Here is a 13,676-nt window from a genome sequence, read left to right as displayed (position 1 = left end):
TTAATAGATCTAACCAGCATTAAAGCTAAACACGCCATTTGTAATTTTTTTTCAAATCACTCCTAATGTGGACATACAGCTCACTGTATTCATCCTCAAACACCGAATAGTTGCTATTTTGAGACATATTACTTAAAAGCCATGATAAAGTCTTTTCCAAGTTATATGTTGGATACTTAAGCACACATACCAAGCAAGGGAAGAGGCACTACAGAGCCCCAAGAAACAACACAGGCCTTAAACAGTGAGAATGAATCAGTTATTCAAACAGCATTATCTCTTTGGGATGTGAATGAGACAGGTTGTCATTTTTAGAGACTAACATCACGCTTTTGCCAGAGTCCCAGGACTACAAATGAAAATGTCACTCTGGCTGTTCCTAGCTTTCCAGTATTTGGCATTGCCACTAATTTTTTTACCTTTATTGCCACTAATTTTTTATCTTTTTTTGTGCACAGTAAGATACAGAAATAATATGCCCAATTTCATTTTTACAGATACTGGTGTCTATATTAAAAAAATTGTTTGTTTTTAAACAGATTATTTTTATAGAGTAATTAATCATTACAAACACCAGTTGCTCACTGTTCCAGACATTTGCCTAACAAGTCTTGTTCAGCTGTTTATAAACTTGGGACCTTTTGAAAACTTGCCTTTACACCCTGGTATTTCAACAACACACTGGATGAAACAACTTAAACTCTCTATTAATTATTGTTAATGAATCTACTGCCAAGATATAGTAGAGAATGTATTCATATTTGCAAATATACTGCTATATAATTACGGTAGAACATGCTGCTTGATGAGATAAAGACAAACAATTCTTTCACAAAAATAAATAAATAATAATAAATAAATATATATAGGCCTGATTTTATAGTCTTCTCATTCAGACTCCAGATTTTATTCTCTATTTGATTAATTTAATAAACATTTCACTGATGTGAAAGCAGCCCTACCTTAAGCACTATCTACTGCATATTGAAATTTACAACAATCTAATCCAGGGAAAAACAAGTGACCTACTAAACTTTCAAATTTCACCTCAAAATACCATTTAGCTTTCAATATATAATCAGGTTCGAATTGCTTATGCAAATGCAGCTCTAAAAAGGCATCTGAAATATGTAAAATATTGCAAAAGCAGTTTCTGTAAACATTTAACAGTCTACTGTGACATGCTTTTTCACAGCAGCAAGTACGAGAGTTAACCTTTGAGACTGAATACTGGACTTAAAGAAGGTAAACAATTCATAACCAAAACTAAGGTTTTTAATTACAGGAATAAAAAAACTTCCACTCAAAGTGCATATATCTTGATGGTTCCAACAAGTTAGATTACTTTCAATGTACAGAGAAAAGGTAAGATTTTTAAATGTGAGAAAGGTAGGGTATAATTTTTTGTATAATCAGTTTGTGACATCAATTCTAGAGAAAAGCCTAAGCCATTTTTTCTCCTTTACCCCCCATTACATGAGGGAACAGTCATCCCAATACTGTTATAAAACTAACCTTCTGAAAAATTCTAAAACTAAGAGTAACCTACTTAAAATATTTGCCAAATCACTAATTAATATCTAGTAGCATCTATCACATGCAACATCGTTATCATGATGTTGAAACAAAACTCATCCTGAACCTTGCACCTCACACGCAAAGATCGAGACAAAAGCAGCAAGGGTAAGTTGACTGGACAGTATTTTTTTGTATTAACTATATATTGTATTATATTTAAATGGATTTTAGATAAAGAAATAACCTAAATTCACCTAAGGGTGAAATAGTTCTTTCAAAGAAAAATGTCACAGTTTGGTATGGAAAGAAGAAAAAACAAGTGAAAACGTGGGATAAATGTTATAAAGGAAGAATAGCCTCAAGATCTAAGAATTGTAGATGAAGCTCTTGGAAATCTCTTCCGTTAAAAATACTGTAGAAAACAGTGATTAGCATGTAGTCACAGTATTTGTAAACACATTTTAAGCAAGAAGTAAAACTTAATTGTCAATTTCAGTTGGAATAAAACTGGACAAGTTCATAAAAGGAAATAACCTGTTATGTCGTTTTAGTAAATACTATCTACATAAAAACATGTAGCCTTTTAAACTGAAAACTGAGTGGCAGTTTTAAAGCCTAGATGCATTGTACAACTTTGCACAATTGTTAAAATATTTGTCACATTAAAATGCCAGGCAAAGTACAATTCTGTTGTTATTTTTAAATTAATTCTTCTAATAGTAGATCTTACTTGGAGAAGTTTGGTAATATCCATTTCAGGTCAAATATAGGTAAAATCTGTGATACACATTCATTTATAATTTCAAGTAATTCCAGTACCTTTATGGATTTACATAACATTATTTTTTCTTAGGGAAAATGTACAACCTGAGACAGTATTTATTACATTTGCAGGCTTCAGACAATGTTTAGTGAAAAAAACCAACTCACTCCCCACTTGAAAATTTTTTTTTTTCTTTTACTCAAGCAAAACTTCAAGATTAAATTCTCTGAAAGCCTCTGACACTCTCAACAAATATTCCCATTTGGAAGTGTCAGTTATTCTGTAACTAGAAGAATTCCAATCAACCTTTCCTGCATAAAGACCTGGTATTCTAATGAAAAGAGCTTACAGAAAAGCAAATTGTGATGCTCATATGTCACAATGCTGCTGGCACTGCAATGAAAGAAAGTCCTGAAGATACTTAACTGCCAAATTTGTAAAGAAAAGCAATTTCCTGGTTCTGTAGGTCCTGTACTTAGCCAATTAAAAAAAAAAAAAGAAAATAAGAAAAGGTTTCCTCCCCCTCATATAGTACACAGCAAGCAATACTTTTCAAAGGAAGGCAATTTCCCTAAGCTGTGCACCACAGAACTTCATTTTCACCTTGTCACTTCTCAAAGCTAACCTTTGCTTAAACATTAATCACTGAATTCCATTTGAACTTAGCGTAATACGAATAACTGGTATCAGTTATCAGTTTAATGTATAACTAATCTAACATTAAGTAACAAATTTTAAAAGTTCAATTATTTGGTTTTGTTGGCAAGGTTTTGGTAGCGGGGGGGGTTACAGGGGTGGCTTCTGTAAGAAGTTGCTGGAAGCTTCCCCTGTGTTCGAGAGAGAGCCAATACCAGCCGGCTCTAAGATGGACCCGCCGCCGGCCAAGGCCGAGCCAATCAGCGATAGTGGTAACACCTCTGTGATAACATTTTTAAGAAGGAAAAAGTTGGGACAGGCAGTATACGGCAGCCGGAGAGAGGAGTGAGAACATGTAAGAGAAACAGCCCTGCAGACCCCCAGGTCAGTGAAGAAAGAGGGGGAGGAGATGCTCCAGGCACCGGAGCAGAGATTCCCCTGCAGCCCGTGGTGAAGACCATGGTGAGGCAGGCTGTCCCCCTGCAGTCCATGGAGGTTCACGGTGGAGCAGATATCCACCTGTAGCCCGTGGAGGACCCCACGCCGGAGCAGGTGGGTTCCCAAAGGAGGCTGTGACCCCGTGGGAACCCTGCGCTGGAGCAGGCTCCTGGCAGGACCTGCGGATCTGTGGAGAGAGGAGCCCACGGAGCAGGTTTTCTGGCAGGACTTGTGACCCCGTGGGGGACCCACGCTGGAGCAGCGTGCTCCTGAAGGACTGCACACCGTGGAAAGGACCCATGCTGGAGCAGTTCGTGAAGAACTGCAGCCTGTGGGAAGGGCCCACGTTGGAGAAGTTCGTGGAGGACTGTCTCCCGTGGGTGGGACCCCACGCTGGAGCAGGGAAGAGTGTGATGAGTCCTCCCCCTGAGGAGGATGAAGCGGCAGAAAACAACGTGTGATGAACTGACCGTAACCCCATTCCCCGTCCCCATGTGCCGCTGGGGGGGTTGGTAGAGAATCCGGGAGTGAAGTTGTGCCCGGGAAGAAGGGAGGGGTAGAGGGAAGGTGTTTTGAGATTTGGTTTTATTTCTCATTACCCTACTCTGGTTGATTTGTAATAAAGTGAGTTAATTTTCCCCAAGTTGAGCCTGTTTTGCCCGTGACGGTAAGTGATGAGTGATATCTCTCCTGTCCTTATCTCGACCCACAAGCTCTTTGTTATATTTTCTCTCCCCTGTCCAGCTGAGGAGGGGGAGTGATAGAACGGCTTTGGTGGGCACCTGGCAACTAGCCAGGGTCAACCCATCACAATAATCCATAAGTTTCTTTAGTATTTTCCTGTTTTAACCACAATCCATTATTTTGCCCCCAGAAATTACGACAATAAGGTACAAGATAATGGCATGTCTAGCTGCCAACAGATTAGCAACGTATTATTTTAAATCTGTAAAGTACCATGTACATTTATGCCATTGCAAGAAGCAGAGAGAGGAGGAGAGGTGGGAGTTATGCCGTGGGAGAAAAAAAATTTATCATCCTTCTGGAAAAAGATATTCCTGGCAATAGGCTTTGTCACACCATGCCTACACACCGATCTGGAGGTCTCTGCTTTATCGGGGTTGTCACAGATTGATGATGCCCTTTGGGTAATATAACTGAAGCACTTTCAGGAAGCATCTCCAAGCACTTGGCTCTGGTTATCTTTTGGTAACAAAAGGGAGCAAACTGGAAAAGAACTTAAGTTGCTCTATGATAACAAATCTTTGTAGATTGAGGGACTGTGTGCTCTGGTTTCAGGAGTAATTTCACTTCTCCCACCCAGCCATCACTCTAAGTCTCACAAAAGATCTAGTTCCCATCCTGAGCCCTCTTATCTCTCCCATTTTTCCCCCAGACCTACATCCTGAGGGCGTTCTTGGACTATTCTCAGTATGTGCTGGCTCAGGAAGGAAGCTCATCAGAGTCCATAGCTATTTGGTCTGCACTTCAGTCTTTGGCTTGCTTTCCTCTAGTCCAGCAGCTATCTGCAACATGCTTGTAAGAACTTGTACAAGAAAGAATTTGTAAAATAAATACCCAGTGCAAGATAGATATAGGCCATCCATAAATGGAACAAAAGACAAAACCAAAATATCATTTGACTAGGATTAAACTTGTAAATTTAGATCATATTTTAAATTCTTTTCAAAGAAGGGTTGGCAACGAAGCAATGCAAAGAACAAGAAATCAGTAGTGTATGCCTTCAGGGAAACTTAAAGGCAAATTTAGTCAGTGGTTATACTGGAAGAATGGTATTTTTCCAGATAAAATAACTAGCAGGAAAAAAAATAATCTAGAAAACTACAGTTTGGATAAGACAACAAAAGGGACGATACAGTAAAGAAAATGTATTTTAAAATAATATGAAAACAGTCTTGCATGATTTTAACTTCAATTTAGTCATCAAGATGGTAGCTAAGATGAATATTATCTAAAAATAATGATGAACCAAGAGCTTCATACAAGAAAAAGTGATATAACTGGCAGGAGAGACATGCAGTTATCACCCCAGTGAATGTAGTACTTTTTTAAATGACAGTGAGTGCTGGTATTCTTTTGTGCTGCTGTCCAAGGTTTCAGCCCTAAACAGACAGCTAGTAGCTCATTTCTTTTATGACTGAGGACACTCATTGTGTTAAAGGATAAGAAATAATGGCCTACAGAGAAACATCTCAATCTATTATGAGTATAGATGGTGACCTGCAAGCTGATACTAGTATCTTTCACTTTTTTCACTGAAGTTCTGCCTTCTAAAAAGTATATTAATTATTGATAGCCTTTGGATTATCTGCAAGTCTGCCAATTTCATGCATAACCTACATCTTCATCTCAGAGTCCAGAGCAAATAAATAAAGAAAAAAATATATTTTAAAAATTACAAAAGATTTAGAGGAGCTCTCTGTACATATTAAGCTATTCTTTCCGTAACTCCAAGAACACTGGGGACATTCCAAAAGGCTAGAAGAAATGAAACAATGGTTTGTGGGTTTTGGGGGTTTTTTTGGGGGGGGGGGGTTGGGGTATTGAGCCAACAGTACAAATAATTTTAAAGGCCCCACATCCTTCTTCTGATCTCATGCAAAATAATTTCAGAGTCAACAAGCAGCTGGATTTATAAAAAAAGATAATAAAATACAATCCTAATTAAAACATGAACTTATATAACATAAGCCTCTTTTAAAATTATCTTATAAATCTAACTAAAAAGTGTAAGACTGTCATGAGTGCAAGGCATCTAACTCAATACTAATACATTCTGATTAAATAGAATTTTTAATGCTGGATACATTAAACTCATTTATAATGCGGTTGACTAAACTGAAAATGCAACTCTGAGCACAGAATCAGCAATGAATAGGTGCATTTTCCAAGAAACACCACAGGGATGAGTTATTAGCTCACCATCTCTTACTATTTTTACCAATAGCCTGGAAGAAAAACTCATCACTGATTAGGTTTGAAGAGAATGCAAAATTTGTGGGAAAGATAGCTAAGGAAGAAGCTGAATCAGAGTAGAGCAATCAGTTCTCCCTCTAAATTTGGGAGGGTAAGAAGAGAATCAAATAAGCCACATGGAAACGGAAGGTCTTGCCTTCGCTGAAAACAATGCAAGCTGTAGTAATCAGAAAGGTACTATCTTCTCTAGTAAAGTAAACATCTAAAGTTATTTGAGAAAAGGAACCTAAAATAATTGACACTACAGCCATATGTACGATAAGAGCATAATTGTGTTTAAGTCATTAAGACATCAGATCTTGTTAGAACAAGAAAGGATGTATTATCCTTCTCCCTCCCCCATAATCAGTACAAGCCAATAATACCAAGCCACATGTAGCCTGTTACATGAGTTCTCAGTCTCCCCATGTTCTGGGAAAACCATATAAATTATCCCTCAATGCCTAGAGGCATATGGGTATTATCTTAATTTTTTTTTGTTGAAAGTATATAGTACTTCAGCAGGACTGTTTTTTTTCCCCAAAGCTTTGACCGGAATTTTCAGGCATGTGCTGACTTAGAGAAAATGCAATTCACGATGCTAACAAACAATAAAGAAGAAAAAAAAAAGTACTGGAGAGTTCCTAGAGACACCATAACACCTTAGAAGACACTGGAGTAATTTGACTGATGCCATTATTGTCTAATTGCTATACTAAAACCGATAGCAAGTTCAGTAAGTAAATTAATTGAGTAGGATTTTTAGCATCAGGTTTTTCTTCTCTCTAGCAGTTCTTTGGTAGTGTCTATACATATTTCTTCAACAACTCCATCATTACCATACTATTTTACTTCCCAACCACTTAAGTTGTCTCTGTATTTCTTCCTGTTGCTGAAGAAAAACTAAAAGCAAGACTTGGAATAATCTCATTCTTTGCAGGCATCTACCTATTAGATACCTTTTACCACAAAGAAATCAGCAACACAAAAGTTAGGAGGTTTCCCTGACAAAATGATATACTGAATTACATTAACTTACAGTCTTTCTATGGGTAGTCACACCATTTTTAAAAATTTTTTTTTTTTTTTTAACTTCACATACACAAGCATGTCTTTACAGGGAACTACTAAGTATCATTAGACAGGTTTGGTTTTGCTTTTGGGAATGGGGGAGTTCAGAAGAGGGGTAAGGGAAATTAAAAAAAAGAACAAAAAGAGTAAAACCTGTTCAAAATTGTTGAGGGAATGAAAATCCAGTTCACATGTTGTCCATTCCATGGTTTTCCTTTTATGTATTGGGATGTAACCCCACATAGTACTGCATTTCACTAACTTTTTTTTTTTTTTTTTCCCACAGAGCATCAAAGGTGTTACTGTAACACAATGCTTAAAGGTGAATTGAGCTCCTTAAAAGCTGGCTGCCTTCACAAAACAGTACCACAGAAACATACCACCCAGATTTAGAGAATTCTTTTCATGTAATCCACCAGGAAGCCTTTACAAATGTTTATTCCTTCACAGCATGCCCTTAAGAAGGGAAATCAAGCACAGGGTATTTTCCACCAAAGCATGTATCACCAATATATGGTATATTCAGTTCCAAAATAATCTTAATATGGTAGACAAAAGTCTGTATTAACCTTTTGCATCAGCGTGGAGAACTCCTAAGTAAATTGCTGATCAGCAGACATGATCTGAGGTTAGAGAGTATAACCACCTCAACATGAGCATACAAAGAATGTCATGCTGCCACAAAAGCGGCAGCTGACATACAGCGGGGTGTCAACTGCAGACTCTAGTTTGCAAAAAATGCACCAGTACCCATTGTGCCCTACAAGCCTTGACAAGGTCCCACTTAGAATCCTGGGTCCAGTTTTCAGCACAACCTGTCTAGAAGGATTGGAACTACATGGAGGACATTTGGAATGAAGATAAGGTTTGAAAAACAGAGTGCGAGAGACACTACCTGTCCACACATAAAAGGCTGCTACAAAAAGGAATGGAATAAACTGTTCTTCATGTTCATAGTAGACACAGGACAAAATAAGGGGCTGATACTGCAGAAAAGATTTTAGACAGACATTTAAGAAAAATGAGACTTTCAGATGGTAGGGTTCTTCTGACTGCTGATATGGCAAAATAAAGTCCCCATTGGCCCCACACCCCAAAGATTAATTTATAAATTCTAAGTCAGCAGGCCAGCCTCAGTAAAAAAGAGGTAAGGTGGTACAAATTCTGTAACTAAACCTCTCAACAAATGCTGTTGATGATACAGATCGCATTTTCTAGCTGTTTTCAACAGCACTTAATAGGTACCTACTGCAGTAGGTTTGTTGCCTAAATGCCACTGTGCAATTTACTTCAAAATATATTAGTATCCTTTCATAATATAACAGATACCTCAATTTCGTATTTAAGAAACATTAAGTATCCCTATATAATGAGATTTCATATTACATACTATATACATTTAATAATTACGTCATGTAAAATTAATCTGATCCATTGTCACGTGCTTACCCAGTATCTACATATTCACTCTGCTTTTCTTGTAATTTTTCTTATTTTAAAGCTCATAAAAATTTTTAACATGCCACTTCTTTATCAAACCAAACAGTTAAAAAAATTTCTATGCACACTTCACATTGTATATACTTATTTCATAAATATTGACTGCTAGGTGTTCTGTGTTCCAAACATCCAACTTAAAGCTTATGAAGAGCTCTTGCCATTTCAGCTTTTCAGAAATGTCATCAGTCTTGACAACTGACTGATTTGGATCTCTAGCTACTGCTAGATGATTATATAAATTGTGATAAATATAGCTTCTTCCAATTTTCTAAAAATTGTTAAGTTGTAGGACTTTTCTGATGTAGACTTTGCTATTTATCCACTGGTCTCAGATTCATGGTTTGGGAAGGCAAAGAAATATATTATACTGAGATACCCTTCCTAATGACTTTCTGATGGATGGGGGAAAGCTAAAAATCTTCCACATTTACAGTAGACAGCCAATTTGTTAACAAGCACTATTACAGTCAATTTATAACTTAAATACTTTAACAAGTTGCCAGATAATGTTTTAATACAAGTCTTAAAGTATTTTATTTACATAAGACCAATTCTATTGGATTTTGCTTTGGGTAATTTGGAGATACAGTTCTGCAAGGTAATAAAATTTCCTAACAGTTCATATAAACCTAATAGTTCATAGAAAACCTACCAGTTCCTGCAAATGACTGAAATGCACTGCTATTTATTGCATTTCCCTAAGTGTCAAACAAAAAGACTAAACATACTATAGAGACCTTACTACACTTTGTTCCTTAAACTTCAGGAAAAAAAACAACCCCATAATGTTAAATTCCACTGAGTTTGTAAGACCCAAGATTTTAATGTTATGATACATCTACTGTGATGACAGAGTGTGCTCTTTGCTGATAAATGCAGGCAGATTGCCAGGATTACGTGTGCAGATTAACAAATGCAGATTAGCAGTATTCTTCTGTACTATACTGGAGCAAGCAGCTGCTGCATTATGGGGAGTACAAACTGTATTCCTTCAACAGTCAGTGTGGTTTTGTCCCCTTGTTGCTGTGTGTATGTACTACACAGAGCTGGTAGTAAAGCTCTCCTTATGTTTACATGACAGACCCACACCTCCTGCTAAAAGCAGCTCACCATTTTCCATAATAGGAAGAAAGCAGCACTCTTAACCAAGTAACTGCCTGCTACAACCATGCAAGATTTTTAGCTTTCCCCTATCCAGCAGAAGGCTATTAAGAAAGATTTCTCTTAACATAATTTAAATAAACTAACTGACAAAGAAATACCTTCTAGTAAGTCTTTAAAATAATTCACAGATTCTTCTTTTTCTAGATGGCTTAGTTACTGTACTCCAAGATATACTTAACCTAGCAGAAGTAAGACCATCCCTAAACATTTATTTTAACCTTTTCACATATTTAAAGAGATACAAAGAAAGTTCAGAGCAGCAAACCAACAGCCAAAAGCTGAACCACCCTACTTAACAGTGCTGTTGAAAAAGGAAGAAACTGTTCTTAAACTCTGTTTAGCAAACAGTATTTCTTTCAAGGTTAATGAAAATACTTCCCCACGTCTTTAGAAAGCATTTTCTACATGGTAACTGGTATTCTTCACAGACTTTAATTCATACCATCTTTCTTTCATAACTTATACCTCCTTTAAACTGTTTTTCCTTGTTGGGCTTCAGGAGTGGGTTTTTCTGCTCTGTTTTTCAGGGTTTTTGTTTTGGTTTTTTTTTTAATTTAACCACCATCAGCACCTCCTTTTTCTCCCCCCCCCCCAGGTTAACAGCAGCATAAGAAGGAAGACATAATACAATCAGAAGCTCTTTGGTTCAAAAACTGTAGCTTTGGTCAAGGCAGAAGAATACCAACTTTTTTTCAGCCCTCACAACACTCTGTGTTTCCTAATCCGCAAGGAAGAGAACAAGACAGAAAACAGTCAATAATGATGCACTGCTTTATTTTCTCATGAAAGGTATGAGACTTGACTTTGGGAGGTACTACCTTCTGAAGGTACACATTCACTTAATTTCCTGTCATCATTCCAACAGCATCAGTTTGGTTTATTTAGTATATTATGTATCTCAATTGGAAGATGTGCTGCAATATTCTCTCCTCATTTTAGTAAAAGATAAAATGTAATTGCCACAATTTTACATTAAAATAAACATGAGATAATGTGCTGCTATTTCAGAACACTGCCTAATACGTTCATCTGGCAAAGGCAAATGTAAGGCCAGTTCTGTATAGATCGGGGATTTTATGGTGGTTCTGAGAACACGCTTGCCATACAATACAGGCAGCACAGTCTATTCAATAGCTCTGCACAACTGAAATGAATCCTGCAAGAGCTGTTAAAAAAAACAATCAGATTTTGTTCTTTTCCATGCAAGGATTCTTAGCGATACAAATTTGAAACACCAGCTACATAGCTGGAACACTGAATAAGGCTAAAATCCTACATAGATTTTAGTACTGAAATTAAGGATGCAGGAAGAAAAAAATTCACAAAAATGAAAATTAAAGCTAGAGAAATATAAAAGGCTTTCAGTTTTATTCTGTGGGGAGAGTTGCAAACATAAAAAAAAGCAAGTGGATGGTATCAGTTTTTTAGCACTAGAGTTGCTGGAAAGGACCAGCAAAGAATCTCTACTTTGTATTCTTTACAGACATAACTTTGGTGGCAGCAGCTGTGCTACATTCCACATAAGTTGCCACACTTGGTACACGAGTTGAGCATACAGCATTCCATGAAAACCAAAAGGATGTTGCAGAAGACTTTGTGGTTACCTATGTCTTCCACAGATTTCTGATACAGATATCTACATTATCTTTTGGAGTTAATTCCTACCTTTATTTGCAGACAGTCCTTGTTAAACAGATTTCAAAACTGATGCTCTGAGAATAAATGTCTATTTTCTCCCACAAGACATATTTCTAATAAATTATGGTCCTTTACAGCAATTTTTTTTTTCATCTATTTGGAGGCTAACACACATATGAACAAAAGTAAGCATAGAACAATTTAATTATGTACTTTCATTTCATCTGCAATTTCTTTTGACTAGCTTGGAGAAACACAGAAGTGACTCAATTTGACTGCAGCCAAGCTAATTGTTTACAGTGCAAAAGAATGGCACTAGTAGCAGATAATCAGTCATAGACTTCAGTTTCAGAAAAGGAGCAGGCCTAGATTAAGCATACTCTTTAGTCCCAGAAAATTACAGAAATAAAACAAACCCTAGTACGACTCACACCGAAAACCTGTATTTGTTTTGCACATGCTAAATTTTAGACAAACATACTGTAGAACACATCCCAAGTCACTGCTGCTATTTACATGACACAGAAAAAAAGCATTTTCTACATACAAGACAAACATAATTAAAAACAAACAGCAGGCAAAACAAAATGCCCAGGCTATGAGTCAACATAAGCTGCATGAAAAAAGCTAACAGAACACTAAGTTGTAAGTTAAAATGGTAAGAGCAGAATAACCTTTATGAAGAGTTACAGCAGTTACCACGCCCAAAGCACAAACTGGCACCTTGTGCTTGAGGGAGCTTGGTACCCACATTGCTTTACTATGTCATACAGACATTTGTGCAATGCCGACTAGTGTGTGATGGTATATCTGACACAGCAAGACCAGGAAAAATACTGGATCATTGTTTTCAAGCAAATGAGAACCTTACAAGGAACATGTGTGAAGAGAAAAGTCTAGAAATTGAGCAAAAAATATGGAACATCTAAAGATTACATTATCCCAGCCCAAAACCACAGCTGACTGGTTCTATGTGGCACATTAGACTAAATTCAGGTTCTGTTTCATCACTATATTTGCTTATTATTTTAGTCTTCTGTAAAACATACTACTATGCAAGGTGCTTAAATGTCAGAAGTCAGTTAATATTAGAATCTAGTGTTTTAACTAACAAATTATGATTATCTATTGGCTCAAGTCAAGTAACTGCAAATTCTTTCTACGTGTCTTCATCTAACAAGTAATTCACAATAGCACAGGAATGGAAACTTGTTACATCATGCCTAAAACCAGAAAAAAAATTCTTCAGGGCAGAAACGACATCTTATTTCTTTGTTCTATGAAGTGTTTAGTACACTTCTTGTTGCTTTACAGAGTTAAAGGAATCCTACAGCATGAAAATGCAGAGGCTGGAGCATGTAGCTGCAAGCTAACTGGGTGAGCTGCTGGAGTCCTTTGTCAAGGAGAAATATCCGCTGATGAGAGGGACTGTAATTTCAAATGGATGCAGTTCGTCAGAGACCAAAAATCTGGACTGCAGGATGAGTTAACCACTTCTTGTCTGCTATGTTATCCCGAAAGAGATCTAGATTCTGGCTATGGGTACAAAACCAGCACTAGCAATCCCCCTTCCTTCCATGTAAGTTTCGTTGGCTATGACTAACTTCGCAACTAGTACTGCAAAACAGAAAAGCAAAACCGGTGCAAAGGTCCCAGAAATCGCCTCTACTCCCTTCTCAGAGGATTCACTTCAATCAGCTCTACTCTAGTCCTGTGAAATGAGTACCCCTTGGCAAGTGGGCTACCGTAGGTACAATCCTTGAGCCCATCTTCCAGTTTAGCTGCTGAAAGAAATTGAGTTTGTGCTCCCTGAGATGACTCCACAATGCAAACCAGAAGTGCAGTAACTGGGAGAAATATGGAGATTTGCCTCAAATGTGCACTTCTGATCACTACTAAGAAGCTAATAAAGGCACACTTAATTATACCTCAGTCATAGCCCTGATTCACAAACTGCTACAGAGACAATTAT

At 37.1% G+C, this 13,676-nt stretch overlaps 1 protein-coding gene and 1 long non-coding RNA gene across 7 annotated transcripts in view; one reads left to right on the top strand and one right to left on the bottom strand.

The window, feature by feature from the left end:
• Window positions 1-13,676, bottom strand: part of CAMSAP2 (calmodulin regulated spectrin associated protein family member 2) — a 91,675-nt gene that overhangs the window by 59,489 nt on the left and 18,510 nt on the right. The gene's annotated exons all lie outside the window — the stretch shown is intronic.
• Window positions 1,658-11,501, top strand: LOC115348735. The gene is made up of 3 exons (XR_003925913.2): window positions 1,658-1,683; window positions 7,689-7,724; window positions 10,662-11,501. It is a non-coding gene; the product is annotated as an uncharacterized LOC115348735 (long non-coding RNA).

The sequence above is a fragment of the Aquila chrysaetos genome, chromosome 12 (assembly GCF_900496995.4).
Source record: "Aquila chrysaetos chrysaetos chromosome 12, bAquChr1.4, whole genome shotgun sequence".
Taxonomy (NCBI): domain Eukaryota; kingdom Metazoa; phylum Chordata; class Aves; order Accipitriformes; family Accipitridae; genus Aquila; species Aquila chrysaetos.
The sequence above is the reverse complement of the archived record's forward strand: the minus strand, read 5'-3'. Positions and strand labels throughout refer to the sequence as shown.